This window comes from Lissotriton vulgaris, chromosome 10 (assembly GCF_964263255.1).
Source record: "Lissotriton vulgaris chromosome 10, aLisVul1.2, whole genome shotgun sequence".
Lineage (NCBI taxonomy): Eukaryota > Metazoa > Chordata > Amphibia > Caudata > Salamandridae > Lissotriton > Lissotriton vulgaris.
This window is the reverse complement of record NC_141698.1, coordinates 225,191,410-225,208,932: the sequence shown is the minus strand read 5'-3', so window position 1 is coordinate 225,208,932 and position 17,523 is coordinate 225,191,410. Positions and strand designations below refer to the sequence as shown.

Sequence of the window (17,523 nt, the reverse complement as noted above, 5' to 3'; positions counted from 1 at the left end):
GAGAGAGAGAGAGGGGGGATTGGCTTTTAAGGAATCAGCTTTGAGGGGTACAGTAGTTTCTTGCTCGGGACTGTGCATAGGGGCCGGGCGGGGGAGGGGCTTCAATGGTCAGGACGGTGCATTGAACATAGGTGGAACGCTTGGATTGCTCACAAGAGCTTTCTGCTCAAAATTCTGCACGGAACACTAGGGGTGAACTGCTCAGGAGTGTGCACAAAACAGCAAACTGACGTATCAGGATTGTGCACCTAACATAGCGGGCTCACTGCTCAGGATTATGCACCTAACATAGTGGGCTGACTACTCAGGATTGTACACAGGTAGGGAGAGCATTGCTCTGGATTGCGCACAATTAGATGGTTGAAAACTATTCAGAATGTTGCACAATTTATTAGGGAGAAAGAAGCCTGCTCAGGATTGTGCACAATTAGGTAGGGTAAACACGCTCAGGACTGTACATACTGCGGTATAGCGAAGCTGCTCAGGATTGTGCACAATTATGTAGGAAGAAAACTGCTTATGATCGTGCACAATTTGCGAAGGGAGAAGCTGCTCAGGACTAAGGATTGTGCACTGTGCATTCTGTATTCCTCACAATACAGGGTTGTGCACAATTTGCGAAGGGAGACGCTGCTCAGGATTATGCACTGTGCATTCTGTATTCTTGACAATGCAGGGGGAGGGGTTCAATGATTGTGCACCAGTCGCACAGCAGAAAACATCAACAGCTTCCAAGTCCGGGCACAAGACACTAAAAAAAACAAAAAAGCCCAGGAGTGGTGTGTGCGCACGCGATAAAAGTAATTTGCAACAGAGCCAGCGCGACCACCATCTGTTTCCAATTAAGATAATTACAACAGATGGCGCTGCTGCTCGCCCCACCGGACCCTAGGCCAAGGCAGAAAGAAGGCGGGCCATGCACCTGCCTTTGGCCAATTGTGTGCTGTCTTTCTTAGAAAGACGTACGCAAAGGCAAATAGGTGTGATTAAAAATAAGTGCGTTGAAAGTTAAAAAGCCCTTACTTAAAGTCTCGCAGAGCAGTGCATGCGTGCTGGATCAGGCGAGACCTAAAAAGGACTTTGCGGTTTCCCTTTTCACCTACTTGAAGAAAAGATGTCCAAGTACTTGAAACTGAGCTTGCATCCTGTTCTGAAGTCTCGGGGCCACAAAGACTTCACCACCAGCTCCTCTGAATTTCCTGCTGGGAATTCTAATCTGCAAAGAGGTGCCTGCTGCTGTTGAGGGCTTCTAGAGACTGTTTGTCGCTGGGAGCTGGAAAATCGGCGTAACATCGAAGAAGCATGCCGCATCCGCTCCTGTTTCCGACGCATCCCCAAAGAAACTGTCACAGCACCTGCTGCGACACAAGAAATCGCCGCATGACGCATCAGGTGCAACAATCCCGAAGCCTGTCATCCCCGCACCGATCCCGACGCAAGCCTGCTGTGCGGCTTAAAGAAACAACGCATCGTACTGGATCAACGCATTGAGGCGCCAAGACTGTCGTATCGTTAGGGGACACAGTAAGAAACCGACGCATCAACTCCCCATTGCAGTAAGAAAATGACGCATCAACTCCTCTCCGGTAAGGAACCAACGCATCCCTTCCCTGCATGTAAGGAACAGCTTCCCTGCAGCCATTTTGTTTGCTTTACGTGGCGCACCCCAGGTGAGAAAAGTGTTACAACTAGCACTGAACTGAAATATTTTTACAGTTTGAAAGCCTTATTTTTAATACTGTGTTGTGTTTTTTTGTTGTTTGGTCTTGTTTTGGTATAGATAAAGATTACTTATTTTTCTAAACTGGTGTTCTTTCCATTTGTTGTGTTTTCACTGTGTTACTGTATGTGTTCACAAATGCTTTACACACTGCCTCTGAGATAAGCCCGTCTGCTTGCGCCTAGCTGACAAGGGGGTGAGCAGGATTATTTTAGGAGTGTAACCCCCTTACCCCGACTAGAAGCCCTATTGGACAAAGGTAAATACCTCTGCCAACTAGAGACCCCCATTTCTAACAGATCTCACAAAAAATCATCTAAAATCCATGTACTGGGATTGGGTACTGGGGAATGAAATCAGAAATCATCATCATAAACTTTATTCGACAGTTAAGTCATTAAAGTACAATATAAAACCAATCATCAAACTGTGCAATCTAAAAACAACTATTATATACATTCAATATAAATAGATAAGATGCAATTAAATTCCATATGACGACTATCGAATACACAGGTTAAAAGATATATAAGCATAACATGATTATTGCATGAGATTAAAAATACCATTATTAACATGTTACTAGTTCATTATATTGGATGAGAGCTGGTTCTGTAAAACACTGTGACAAACACGCAGACAGAGTAGACATTCCCCTCTTGTGTACAAAAAGCTATTACTTGAACCTAAAAAGATAACAAGGTGGGCTGTCTGTTAGCTAACCGGGAGCATCATTTTTGATCGTATTGCCCAAGCCCAAATCAAAAACTTCGCCACTGCGATGGCTATGGGTGGATTGGGGTCTGATGAATGATGGAGAAGTGTGTCTCAATGGTTAGAGCGGCAGACCCGGATGCAGAGGTCTAGCCCGGGACCAGGGTTCAATTCCCCGCCTCGGCGGGTCTTGGGCTCAAAATTCCACGGACCTGATAATTCTCGCCTCGGTGCCTATTCCAATCATGGAGTCCCACTCTGCAACTCTGGGCAATAGCTTGCTTAATCTCCACAACGGCCCCCACAACGCTAAGGATGCCTGGCCTCCACCTTGGGGTTGCCCAGGAGTGGACGCCTCACAGGGAAAGCCAGGATGGGTTCCACAGCGGTATTCGTACAAGCGCCTTGAGACCCTTGCGGGTGAGTAGTGCGCTATACAAGTATCAATTTACATTTACATTTTACTTAGTATTCTCAGAGCTTCAACATATCTTCAGGTGCCCATTTGTCGACAAATTGGTACTATCCATTTCAAAAGTGTTGATGAGAGGTCATATCCCAATATCTTTCCTTAAAGATTTTTTTTAGAAGAAAAGACTGCATTCAGAGGGTCGTCCCATAGTTCAGACATGCCCAACTCACAAGCAGAGATCTAATCTCTTTCAACCTTTTAATTTTATGGAAAGGATCATTTTTAATGATGTCCATAAGGCCTTGGGCGTAGTGTTAGAGTTCCTCAGTACTCCATATTCTACGCCAGTACAGTAATGGGCGAAGTGTTGCCAGCTTGTCAACTGGTTTCCTGCCTAGATCCCATAGCAGTGGTGTCAGTGGGGTACTTTGAGGGACGCTGGTAGCTTTGCGAAGAAACTCATTCTCCACCCAGGACAAACATTTTAGGTTTTCAAACCCCCACAGTTCGGCTCCGTATAGGGCTGAACTCAGAGCCTTCATCCCATAGATGTCAAGTACTGGGCTAATTGGTTTGGTAAGTGAGGTTTTAAATTTGTGTAGGAGAAACCCTGATTGTTGTTGATGATTTAGCACGGCCTGGTCAAGTTGGCTTTTCCACCGCATATCCCTTTGCAGGGTGACACCCAGATAAGTGAAGGCGCTAACCTGCTCTAGTGGGAGGTTATTCATAAACACACTTCCTCTAAAAGATTTGTGCTTGTTGAAGGACATGAATTTGGTCTTGGCAGTATTTATTTCCAGACCGAGGAGTCTCCGAACCGCTGGAGGGCCCGCTGGAGGCCGCTCAGTGTTTTGGAAACAAGCAAGGTATTGTCCGCAAACATGAGGATTGGGATACGAGTACCTGCCAACACCAGGGCATCCATGGGGGTCAAGGAAAGGAAGTCTGCCACCCCATCTGACAAAGAGTGAGAACAGGGTAGGCGCCATAACGCATCTCTGGCACACTCCCCGCTTAACGGGAAAGGTTTCAGTCACCTCACTCTGCATCCCCCACCGAACCCGGGCAAAGTTATCCTCATGTAAGCGGACCATTAATGTCAGCAGCTCCGGGGCCATCCCCAACTCCTCCAAGACTCGCCATAACCTGCTACGCGGGAAAAGATCGAAAGCTGCCCTCAGATCAACGAACACAGCGTACAGGGTCCCTTTTCCCAACACCACTGTCCGCCAATTTGAAACGAAAAACTTTATCTATTGTGCTTGTTGTGGGTGGAAACCGGCCTGCAGAGGTCTCAGGATATTGTTTTCGTCCATCCAGGTCTGCATCTTACCCAAAACCAGTCTACCCATAATCTTCTGAATCGAGTCGATTAGGCTAATAGGCCTATAATTGCCTGCGACACACTTGTCCCCTTTTTTATACACCAGAATGATTTCCGCCCCTTTCCAAGAGTGAGGGAGGGCGGCCCCTTGGGCTATAGCATTTGCCAAGTAGGCGATGTATAATCGTCAAGTTTGCTTGTCGTTTAAAAATACATCGGCAGGGATGCAATCAATACCCAGTTCTCTTCCCTCAATTACTGTCTCTAGCGCCCTATCGACATCTTCTAGGGCAGGGTCTCCAACCGGTCGATCGCAAGCTACTGGTAGCTCGCCCACGACCAGTGAGTAACTTGCGGCAGCATTTCGACTTTGTAGCCCATTACTGTCTTTGTTTTCTTGGCCTCTCTTTAAAATAGCTGTTGTCCATCCTCACCCAAACTCCTCTGATAGGCTCTACTGAGCTGGAGTGGGGCAGGGCGGGGTGAAGAGGAGTCATCTTGCGCCACCTGCCTTTTGAAGTCTTGCACCGCAATTTCATCTTAACGTGTGCTAGTGCGGATGAGCAGGGTGCACGCTGCGGATTACTTATCGGTGGATCACAGCAGAGAAGAGCGGTGGGAGGCGCACGATGCAAAGTCACCTGAGGCCCAGTGGTATGTGGTAAAAGGAATACATATTGCGTCATGCTCCTTTAACTAACAATGAGGCCCTTTTAATTATCTGTTGATCGTGGCATCCAGGTTCAGCCTGTGACTGGCAATGGAGCAACCCATGCTGTGCCAGGTAGGCACTTTTATCTGTGGCGGTTAAGGGGCAGTTGGGGAGCCAACAGCAGGGGCCCATGTAAACTGTAGGCTTCGGTTTGCAGGGGCTTGGTTGTTGACATTGAGGCCTGTTTACCCAAGCACCAGCCTGTTGTTTTGTCCTTGATCTTATGAGGCACGCTGAGGAGACGGTTAGCCAGGCCCTTTTGGGTCCCGCAGTGCTACAGGTCAGCCAGCACACTGAAGCCACTTATGAACGCAGTCACCACTCTGGCTTTTACCATGATAGGCTGGGTTCTTTTCTGGTGCTTTCCACGGGGGCTCCACCACCCGCTGAGAAGTCTGCCAAACCTCCCTCGGCTTGCGTGTCTACCTCTGTGCAGAGGTCAAATCGCTGTTCTCCCTAATCTAGCTGCCTTGCCCTCTAAACGAGGAATGCTTCCAGGGTGCCTCAGGCAGGTCTCTCTCACAGGGCTCCCTCCGCTGGCTAAACACTCGTGAGTACTAGCTTTGATTTTGTCCCGTTATAAGTCCCACAGGCCCAAGATGGCAGGTCTAGGCTCGGGGAGCCCTTCATCCGTGACAATGCAATTATACTTCTGCACAGGCCTATCACGACGTTAGGACCCTAGGCGCAACATCTTCTGGGGTCACTTCTCCCCCTCCTCACCCCATTACAACTCAATGGAAGGGCCCCCATTGCTGCAGGCTCTTTGATGAAGGCTCAGTCGTGGAGTACATGCTCGTCTGACTGCACACGCCACCCCCACATGGTTCCTTTTTGTATTACAAGTGCAGCCCTCTATGAATCTATAATGCAAGTGGCCCAGTAGCACAGCATTAAACTGGTCATCTAGGATGGTGACCACATCAGACTACAGAAGGGAAGATTCCTACAAATTGATTCCATCTCCACACACAGTTTTAAAAAAGTACATCAATTAGTTTGACTCCATCATTTTGTTCTCGTGTTCATCACATTATGTGCCTGCCTGCTCCAAGTCGGGGTGTTCAAGCTTGCCATACCCAATCCTATAGGTTCTCCCTTGTACGCTTTAATTCTGTAATCTCCAGCACTGAGCTGATTTCCTTCTACCACCATCAATAACCGCAAAGGCTATTTTAGCATTTTCTTTTTTTTTCTGCTACAATTTGCGCATTACTATTCGTAGAACATTTATTTTATATCCAATGACAGTACCTCCAAAGCCAGTGTAGATTCTATAAGGTGTCGCACTTAAACAAGGGGAAAACGAGTGGAACAGAGGGCAGAAAGGCACAAAAAAACGAGTGGAACAGAGGGCAGAAAGGCACAAAAAACAAGGGGAAAATGAGTGGAACAGAGGGGAGAAGGGCACAAAAAACAGGGAAAACGAGTGCACAGCGGGCAGATGGGCACAAAAAAAACAAAAGGCACAGAGGCAAAATACAGAATAAAAAAATATAGGGGCAGCTAAGAACAGAAGGCAGAACGGGAAGAGAGGCACAGGGGCAGCGAGGGGAACAGAAGGGAAAACCGGGCAGAGATACGTGGCAGCAAGGGGTACAGAATGAAAGACCGGGCAGAGAGAGCACAGGGACAGCGAGGGGAACAGAGGGAAGAAAAAGGGGCACGGACCACGTACAGGCAGCGGGGGAAGACAGACAACAGCAGTCACAGACACAAGAATGATAATACAGACAATACAATAAAAGCAATAAAACGTTGAAAGGCACGTGTATAGGTTACCGTTACTTGGCAGGCAGGTAAAAATAGATACAGCCAGGATCAGCAGTAGGATTTTCGTGATGCTGTCTGATTGCTCACTTTCCACAAGCTCTTGGGTACCACTGCCTCTTACAACTATGCAGTTATCTGTGTCCAGTAGTCGAGGCCAAGCTCATGATGAGGTGGGGGGGGGGGGATTAGGGCATGGGATTGAGGGGGCATGACTGTTAATTCATGGTTCAGGGTCACTGGTATTATGTGGCACTGGGGGACCAAATTATGCAGCAAGTTTGACAAAATCATGCAGTAAAAAAAGACAAATCATATGGTGTGTTGCAGCTAATTTTGTGATAATACTACTTTATCGTTTTGTAATTTATACTCGTTAGCTGTTTTGGACCTTAATTTTGGACCTATTAATTGAAATGTCTTGAAGCGTCACAAATCCAAAATCATTCCTTTTGGTATTCTAGGGAACTCTTAAGTCAGGCCTGTCTTGTGTATTTTGTTCAAACCACAGAATGGGCTCTGATGAAATTAGGCTTAAAGTCAATGAAACTAGGCGTGGGGGTCTCTCTGAAAAATGCGCGAGTTGCTTCGGGTTCAGTAGCTTACGGCGATTTTCACTGGCCAGAAGTAGCTCTGACTACACAAAAGGTTGGAGACTCCTGTTCTAGGGTAAAGGCTACTCCTTCATAAAATGTGGAGGAAAATATTTAATTATGCTCAGTACTACCAGTACAAGCATTGTGTGGCTTGAAGTAGTCAACCCACTGATGCTGGGCAACATTATTCTGTGGCCGGTTCGGGGACCCGCCCCTATCCCATTTATATGCATCGCAGAATAATTTTGGGTTCTTGGCCAAACAAGCTTCTGTGAGTTTCATGCCACTTACACTCATCCCAGATCTTTTTCGCCTCTGCCTGTACTTTCCTGTAACAGACCCGTGCCTCTTTTACCATACTTGAGTCTTTCATTTTTAGGGCTAAACCCAGCGCGGTCCGTGCTTGTCTACAAGCCACACTGTACCAACCCTTGGGTTTCTTACTTAATTTGCTTGCCCTAGGCCTAACTTACAAAAGTGTGTTTTTAGTTCAGCAAAAAGTTTAGTATGGGCATTGATCATAAAGGGATGGAAGTCCCTCCTAGTGACACCAATCCTCCATTCTACTAGTACCTTATTTGCTTCATTTTGTGTGGCAATTAGGGTATCTGACTGATCCATGACTTTGTTCCACTTAAGGGGGCGCATGTCATTAGTTAGGGCAAGGTCTGGCACTGATCTACCCTGGGTTACTGCTACAGGACCAACTATTTCGAACTTAAATAATGATGCAAGGGGGTTATGGTCACTCTCAATGCGACCCATTACCGCCATATCTACAAGGCAACGCCATAGTTTTAGGTGGACAAGCAGATAATCTATGCAGCTAGACCGAAGGCCATTTTCATACGTTCTTTTGCCCTGTCTATCAGACCGCGTACGGCCGTTAGCAGACCTTAGCTGTTTCGCCATACATAGCCCTTTCAATTGAATTGCTGCCTCAGTCCATTTTCTAATGGGAGACAATTCAAGTTGGGGAATACCCCATCTTGGGTCTTCCTCCTCCGTTAAACTTTGATCATCATGCCCTAGTGGCTCAAAGGTGGGATTAAAATCCCCCGCTACAAGTGGCAGTGTATTTCTAGGCAAGGCCTCAATCAAATCATCTAAGGAAGATATTACCTCAGACTTTTTCCCTCCCGGATGACCTCTTGCATAAATATTAAAAATGGCAATGCTTTCCCCTGAGGAGAAGGTAACTCTTACTGTTAGGATATCATCATTTGGAACAGGAAGCTGTTGAATATTACAGCTTAATCCCTGCCTAACCTAAATCACTAAGCCTCCTATTAGGCGACCCTTTTCTTTCTTAACTGCAGGAACATAAAAGTTAAGATAACCCAGCCTAAAAACAGAATCCACTGACCAAGTCTTTTGGAAGAGACGAATATCAAATTTTTTAATAAAATTAGCCCAGTCGGGCGAGGCTAGTTTCGAACCCAGACCCGCTAGGTTCCCAGATACCAGTGAAGTTGGACAATTTGTACTGTGAGAGCTACCAACATTATCCAGCCAACTAATAGGAGGAGGGCGCCCATGCTCTATACTCTGCTCAGATAACGATAAGTTTATCTCACTCAATGGTTGGTTTGATATTACCTCGTAACCCGTCTGATTCGTGACTAATCTCTCTGCATTGAGTTGGATTTCATTGGGCTTGGTACCCTTAACCCCACCCTGGAGACGAACTTTGTCAGCAGGAAGAGATGGGCTCTTATCTGGTTTGTCCTCCTTGGAAGCCACTGCATTTTCAAGCAATAGTTAGTGGCAGTCTTCCAGCCCAGATAACATGTCATATATATTAAACAACCTTAGGCCCCCAGTGTTGCTCCAATTCTGTAGCCCCCTATCTGCGAACTTTTTTAAGGGGGCAAGGTAAGCTAGTGGATAAAAATAAGTCAGGGATAAAGACTGGATTAAGGTCGCTGGGCCTTCCTGGGTCAACTTACAGATGTGTTCAAGAGCCCTACTGTCTTTAAAATTAATGATCATGCAGTCTCCCTCTATGCACTTTTTCCTTGACCCCACCCAATCTACACGTCTAGCAGCAACATTTCTGCAGATACCTGGGTGGGGAGCGGCCGATTGGAATTGATCCAGTGGATACATTTATTTTTGAGATCCATGTACGTCTCCCTTTTAGTCTGGCTCAAAGAGGGTACCCCCGTAAGGACCACAACATATAGGGTAGATTCAGGGGGGAGATCTAGACATAGAAAGCTTTTTGTAGGTGGGACCCGAGAAGAATTATTCATTAGTGATTGTCGAATTGCTGGTCTACTGTCTTCCACTAACCGTGACCTATCTCTCCGCGAGATTTGGGTGGGTGCTACTAAGTTACCAGAAATGGGTGTGGGGGAGGAATGTAAGGGCCCCACAGGAGCAGGAACATTGGCTGGGTTAATCGCATTCTGTATGACTATAGGGTCAGCAACAACATTGTTAGGCTCAGTCCTGCTCGATTGTGCGCCAGTTACCACCTTAGTCCGGTTTCCACCCGGTGCCTGGGCCGATGTAAACGATAGTTCCAGGCATACAAGCCTATTCTCAGTAGAGTCCAATCTATCATAAATTGGAAGGCAGGTCTTTTTGAAAATAAGTTCCAGCTTAGTCCAAAAGGCTGATCCATCTCAGCTGGTAGAACATCCCCAGGACTTGAAGACACTGTGATCACATTGTTAACAGGTTGACCTGCTACAGAACCGTGGGAAATAGTTGGGGTCTCACTATCGGTAGCTGTATTTACTTTCATTAGCTTTGCTTTTCTTCCTTTTGCCTGGGCCCCACTACGCTTCCTTTTCGACATTGACATTGACGTGGAGCCAGCCGTAACTTGAGACCCCCCTAGTTTGGAGCTATAGGCAGAGCGGGTCTTGACGCTAGATAATGGTGATCTGGGATGCGTGTTTCTCTTTTCTCTTAGCTCAATTTCATGAGCTAAGACATAAGTTGCTCTTATAAGGAATTGGTCCAAAGTACCTATTACCGACCCTCCGGCAAGATTTTCTGGCGTTCCCTCCTATGGTGGCAGACATGATGTTAAAGCTGGTAAAGCCAAGGGGGCGTGGCTTGGACGCCGATCGGGATGGCGGCGTGAGCTCGCAGCTCCGCGCGGAATCCCGCTAATTCTCCTGTTTTCGGGACCCTAGGCGACCCGAAGACGACGCTCCTGTCCTTTGAAGTGTAAGGGGACGGCTGGTCACAATCGGAGAGTTGCTGGGGGACTGCTGGCCCCGAGGAGATCGAGTGAAGAGGCGGCCGAGGTGTTGCCGAGGGTGCGAAGAAAATGGCGGCGAGGAGGTCGGACGGCCCCGAACTTCAGCCCTGAGCCAAGTTGTCGCCGACTGGCAAAGAGATCCTGCACTCGGCTGATCGCGGCACTAGGACCGGCGGTGCTGTGTTCTGAGACCAGGGGACGCTGACCTGATTCGCCCAGGAGCTTGGGGACCTTCGTTGGCCACCGCCCTAAGAGTCATCCTTCCCCCCTCAAGCTTCGGAGGGGGGCGACGGGACGGAGCTCGTCTAACTGGTCATCGCTCCTGAGAGCGTCGGTGGGGACATTGCACTGCCCGGTGCCCGGAGACTGGCACGGAACCACGGGCGCCAAAGCAAAACGGGCACCTGGACCTGTGACGCAGCACCCTGGCATGGCAGCGATCGGAGGACCGATGCCCGGGAGTCGCGCTGAGGGGGACTCGGCGACATCAACTCGGCTGAGTGAGAGTCCCTCCCCGGAGCTTGACCAAGAACAGCGGCTGAATCGGCGTTTGGATGCCATACTTGATGCGATCACCTCAACTAAGGAAGCATTGCACCATGACATTGCCCGAGTGGCCACAGGCCTGGGGCTGCTACGAGCGGATCACGCGAAGCTGGCGGATAGGGTCAAGGACCATGACCAACTGTTGCTGGACCTGAAGCCATCGGTGGTGACCGCGGAGCACAGGATCACGGACATTTTGGCCCGATTGGACTCACTGGAGCGGAGGGCGGAGGATGCCGAAGGCCGCAATAGACGGAACAACGTGCGGGTCGTAGGCCTGCCGGAAAGGATTGAGGGGGAGGATGCGGTGGCCTATATGGAGAACTGGTTTCGCACTGTGGTGGCGCCGGAGGGGCTTACTCCTTTTTTCACCTTGGAGCGAGCTCACCGAGTGCCTGCTCGCCCGCCGGGGCTTGGCCGCCCCCCCCCGCCCGATGGTGGTGCGGCTCCTCCACTACAAGGAATGGGATCTCCTCATCCAGCGGGCCAGGATGTTGGGCCCGTATGAGGTGGAGAACAGTAAGGTCACGATCTTCCCGGACTACACCCAAGCGGTCCAGAAGAACAGGGCATCGTTCCTCGCGGTGAAGAAGGAGCTCAGGGAGGAAGGCATCCAGTACTCCTTGCTCTACCCGGCTAAGCTGCGGATCATAATGGATGGCTCTACGCACTTTTTTCAGACTCCGGATGAAGTTTGGCAATGGCTGGAGTCATAGAGCGGGGACGGACAGATCGCATAAAAGCAGGCGGGACCAACCCAAGCAGCCCCGGGTGAGGCAGTCACAACGCATCAGATCCCGCAACAGGCGCCAGCGGGAGAAACGGGAGGCTCAAATGGCGGCGGAGAAGAGGGATGCGCTCGCAGCGACGGCGGCCATTACAGGGTCACAACAGAACAGTGAACGGGCAGAAACGGACTCGGGAGGGGAAGGCAGCAGGACGGGAGAGGAACTCTCAGAGGCGGAAAGCTCGAAGGGGCCAATAGTGACCCCACAGACATCGGATGGTATTTTCTGCGGCTGAGATAGACTTGGGACTAGATCGAGACTTCATGGTAGGGTGGTATCCTGTTGATAGAGGGCGGGTTGCCGGGAGGGGGAGCTGTGTGCTTCGAAGGGGATGAAGGCGCGGGGCGCGGGCTCCGCTTGCTGGGGTCGGCGGTGACTCACCCCCCTTGGTCCCTTAAGGCCGACTGTGGTGGAGACCACAGGGTAAGAGTGCGAGAAGTTGGTTCAAGGTTTGGATGGAGGCGGCCATTGGGTTCGTGTGCTCTGTCCTGGGGAGTGGGGTTTGGGAAGTTTTTCAGTTTTGGGAATGTTCGGGGGGGGGCAACTGCATTGGGGGGGCTATGAACCTTCGTTATTTGAAGCGGACTGTACGAAGCTGGAATGGGGACATTACCTAATTTGAAATGCCTGACGTGGAAGGTATGGGGGCTACGGACTATGGTGAAACGTCACAAAGTACATGCATATCTAGTACGCAGAGGGGTTCAGATTGCTATGCTCCAGGAGACTCATCTCACCAAAAAAGAGTGCGCTGCCTTGCAGAAAAGATGGTGGGGCCAGGTGTTTGGCACCACTTACTCAGCGTATGCCAGGGGGGTGTTGATCTGGGTGAGGGCGGGGATACCCTTTCAAGTGCTGAAGCAAGTAGTGGATCCGGATGGCCGGTTTGTGGCGGTGGAGGGGAGGTTATATGGACGGGATGTGGTTTTCTGCTGTGTATATGCACCGAACACTGAACAAGCTTGATACTTTGATAGCCTCTCGGGGTCCTTGGCCTCTTTCCTGGCGGGCCCGATAGTGTTAGGGGGGGACTTCAATTCGATCACGGATGTAGCTCTGGATAGGTCCCATCCCCCCCTGGTGGACTCCCCGGTGCGCAGGCTGGCCGCGCATAGGACGGACTGGCAGGAACGATGGGGGTTGCTGGATGTCTGGAGGGAGCAGCACAGGGGTGCCAGGGATTACTCCTTTTATTCTGCTCTCCATGATCTGCATGTTAGGATTGATTCGGTGCCCTGCGGTGGATCCCTAGCCCCATTGATTTCCCATGCGGAGTACCTGGCTAGGACTATCTCCGATCATAACCCCCTAGTGGAACACATTCAGTGGCAGAGAGAGCGCTCGGTGATACCAACATGGCGGCTTCGGCCGGAGACGCTTGAGGATTCTGTGTTCAGCGACGCGGTTCGGCAAGGCATTGATAGCTATTTCGGAGTCAATGAGGGCACGGCCACGAGTAGGTCCACTGAATGGGACGCAATGAAAGTGGTGGTGAGACTACAGGCAGTATATCATCAGGGCACATGCAGAAAGGGACAAGGTGGGTACCCTCTTGGCCAGACTAGCTAACCCGGAACTTAGGGGCTGCCCGATCCTCAGCATTAATAATGCGCAGGGAGAAATGGTGTACTCCCAGGCAGCGGTGTTGGAACGTTTTAGGGGGTATTATGAGGAATTATACCAGAGTCAGCTGGGAGTGGGGGATCAGGACATTGCGGAATACCTGGAGGAGAGGCAGCTCCCGGTCCTAGACGAGGAGGACGCGAAGGAGCTGGGTAGCCCGATCACGCTCACGGAAATACGGGTGGCCATCAAACAAATGGCCCGCAACAAGATGCCCGGGGTGGACGGACTGCCGATTGAATTCTATCAACAGTATGTGGACAGTTTGGCTCCCAGGCTGCTGGTGGTGTATACGGAAGCTTTCGAGGCGGGGGCATTGCCTGGGTCCATGCGGGAGGCCTTGATTGTACCGCTCTTAAAGCCTGGCCGGGATGCCGCGGATGTGAAGTCTTATCGCCCGCTATCCATGCTGACGGTAGACTATAAGATCCTGAGCCGAATCCTAGCCACCAGGCTGGCCCCACATATGACGGGCCTGGTACACAAGGACCAGGCCGGGTTTATACCCACGAGGAGCACGGCGCTGAATATCCGCCGCCTGGTGGGAATAATGGACGCCATCTTGGACGGGGAGGGAGCTCCGGCGGTCCTGTCCGTGGACATCGAGAAGGCCTTTGATAGTTTGGAATGGTCTTTCCTGGATGGAGTGTTAGAGAGGTTTGGCATGGGCGAGGGGTTCCGCAGGTGGACGAGGGTCTTATACACCTCGGCAACGGCGAGAGTGCGTTTGGGCGGCCTGGTGTCTGCGGCGTACCCGGTGGGCAGGGGCACACGACAGGGTTGTTCTCTCTCCCCCCTATTGTTCGCTCTGGCGATGGAACCCTTGGCGGTCCATGCGAGGTCGGGTGACAGGTACGCGGGGGTAGTCAGCGGTGGGCAGTGGCATTATATATCGCTATATGCGGATGACTTGCTCCTGTACCTAGCTGACACCTCGGGGGGCATTGGTTGGAGCGATGGATCTGTTGTCTGAGTTTGGCCGGCTGTCGGGCCTTAAGGTCAATTGGGCGAAAACTTGTGTGTTTCCGCTGCGAGCGGGATCGCCAGACCCTGGCAGCGATTTGGGTGTGGTATGGGAGCCCTCTTGCATCACCTATCTGGGTGTTCGCATCTACCACGCGACAGCGGACCTATTGGAGGGAAACATTGGTCGCTGTGTCCGGGCACTGCGGGGCAGCTTGTCTTTCTGGTCGACCCTCCCGCTGACGGTTCTGGGTAGGATTGCACTGTTGAAAATGGTGGCGCTCCCCCGCTTCCTCTATTATTTCGGAACGCTGCCTGTCTGGATTCCTCAGGGGGTCTTTAGAGACCTGAGGTCAATGATTATTGGCTTCCTATGGGGGCATGGCCGCCGTAGAGTGGCCCTGAGCACGCTACTTCGCCCCAAGCTAGAAGGGGGCATGGCTGTGCCCGACTTCGAGCTGTATTATCTTGCGGAGCAGTTGCAGGTCCTTACACAGAACGTAGCTAGGGTGTTTCGGGGTCCAGAGGAGGACCGGGATCGGGGGATACAACGCCACGTGCTGTCCTACATCATCATGCAACAGAGGCTCGAGTTACGGGCCCTCACCATGGAAGAGCGGACGCTCCGGCTGTGCTGGCAGAGGAGCCTTCGGAGAGCGAGGGCATCGCGGCCTTATGCACCGGAGATCCCGATCGGAATGCTGACGGCTTTGCCGCACGGGGGAGATTGGTCCCCGTTGCTGGATTGGGAAGAGGCGGGACTGCAGGTAGTGGGCGACTTATACATAGACGGGGCTCTGGCGCCGTTCGAAGCGCTCCGGGACCAGTTCGGGCTGCCCGATGGGGGTTTCCTCCTACACGCGGCAGTGGTGGCTGCCATACAGAAGCACTGGAAAGGGGGGCTCATGGAACCTACAACGACTATGGCGTGCCAATATGTGGTGATGGCGGCAGGTACGTTCAAAGCTGTGACGTGCCTCCATAATAGGATGCTGAATGAGGGACTGGAACCACTCCAAGGCCTCAAGGCTAAATGGGAGGTGAGCGTAGGCCGACCCATACCGGATACGGCATGGGGTCACATCCTGCGGCGCACGTGGAAGGGCACGAGAAATGCGCGCTTTCAGCAGGTACATTTCTATGTGCTTCATAGGGCTTATTTAACGCCTGAGAAATTACAGCGGTACTTTCAGGTGCCGGATGCTCGATGCCCACGGTGCTCGTCTCTGGGAGCGGACATGGACCATTTGTTTTGGGGGTGCTCACACCTGGGGACCTATTGGGCGGAGGTAGGGGAACTCCTGAATGAAGTGACTGATAGGGAGGTGGAATTTGATATGGCGGCGTGCCTGCTGCTCTGGTTCCCGCATACTAAACACACCAAGGTGACAAGCAAATTCATAGACCTGGGTTTGATATTGGCGCAGAGGGAAATATCGTGGCATTGGAAGTCCAGGGGGGGGCCTTCACTGCGTAGATGGAAGAATGAACTGCTGCGATGGTCTGACTGCGAGAGTGTGCTCCGGATGAAGCAGGCTGTCAAGATGGGGAATGAGAAGGCATTGGATGCGGCGCGTGCATGGGAGTTAGTGGTACAAGCTTTGCGTGATTCTTTGGTAGAGGATGAGGATGATGAGAACTAAGCCGACGGACACCGCGGGGCGAACACAGAAGTATTGCACCACGCACTGTAGTGGATCCATCCAATTCGGCAGGACGAGGCACACACCTTAGCAGTTGCCAGGGGAGGGGGGCTTTGGGGGGTTTGGTTAGCGGGAGTTTGGGGGGGGCCGGAAGCCATTAGATGGTAGCTCGTTCGGGCACTCTGGATCTACTAGGACGGGGGGTACTGTGTGGACTGTGGAATGGCTGGGGAGAGCGGCGAAGCGTGACAACCCATAGCGCCTAGGGCAGGTCCCGACAAGGGCGGTACCCCTGATTATCACTGGGATGGCTGACGGGAGTGTTGTTGTGGGTGGGGTGGTAAAAGCAGATACGCAAAACGACATTTCAACCATGGTCCCTATGGGACGTGCACCGTGATGTTTTCCTATTGAATGAAGTAATATGCCGCCCGGCCTCCGGGATGCGGGCTGAATGGCTGTGTACGATTGGGATTTCTTATTGGACGGGGGGATATCACGAGTGAACTGGCTGATTAATTGTATCCTGTGGTTTATAATTCTGCAATAAAAATATATTAAAAAAAAAAAAAAAAAAGCTGGTAAAGCCAACTCCACCATAGGCTGACTGGTGGCTTTGAGATTTAGTTCAGATGGAACATAAACGCACACTACCCTTAATAGAGATGTTAGGGGCGGCCCCCGTCCCATCTTCGCCCGTTCTCGAATGGGCTCAAACGGGCCCGCCCTTGGCCCGGCGCGCGCGTTCCGCAAAGCGAGGGGCCGCAAGCCGTACTATAGGGCGGTGACTGTGGGCGTGGCTGCGCTGGCGCCCAGATGCGCGGTGTTTCAGGGCTTCTGGGCACTGTAGTCCCCTTGGCTCCCTCGTGGCAAATAATCTGGCAGCAAGTAACGGCTACGAGCGGCCCCCGCGACGCGGGGACCGTGTGCCGTAATATAGCGCGGTGACTGTGGGCGTGGCTGCAGTGGCGCCCAGGTACGCGGTGTTTCAGGGCTTCTGGGCTCTGTAGTCCCCTTGGCTCCCTTGTGGCAAACAACAATCTGGCAGCAAGTAACTGCTACGAGCGGCAGAAATACTAATCTAGGTAGATTAACAGTGGAATTTTTAGATTTTAAAATGATGCATTCCCTGGAGGGTTTTTACTTGATCTGATCCAAATGCCTGTAGACAGAAAGCTTTATAATTAATTCAAATATATATGGCACAATCTCCTTGAATGCATTCACAAGCTTGCGGTAACAGAATGCCTCTAATAAGGGTTACTTCCTACCTTGCCCAGAACGAAACTGTAGGCCATGTCTTCTTTGGCTGCCCAGCATACTCTGTTTCAAAAAGTAAATGGCTTACTCCCACGTGTAAATAGCTAGGGACCAGAGGTCACAGCGTGGCATTACGTATTCTTAGAACAGATGCAAAACCCTTGTATTCTTGAGCAATTCTAAATTTCTAGGTCACATGTGGGGAATTAGAAGAAAAGCAGAATTTGGACTA

At 51.0% G+C, this 17,523-nt stretch overlaps 1 protein-coding gene across 3 annotated transcripts in view; it reads right to left on the bottom strand.

Annotated features, from left to right (window-relative positions):
* Positions 1-17,523, bottom strand: part of GTF3C1 (general transcription factor IIIC subunit 1) — a 2,762,707-nt gene that overhangs the window by 1,888,533 nt on the left and 856,651 nt on the right. The window lies entirely within an intron of this gene.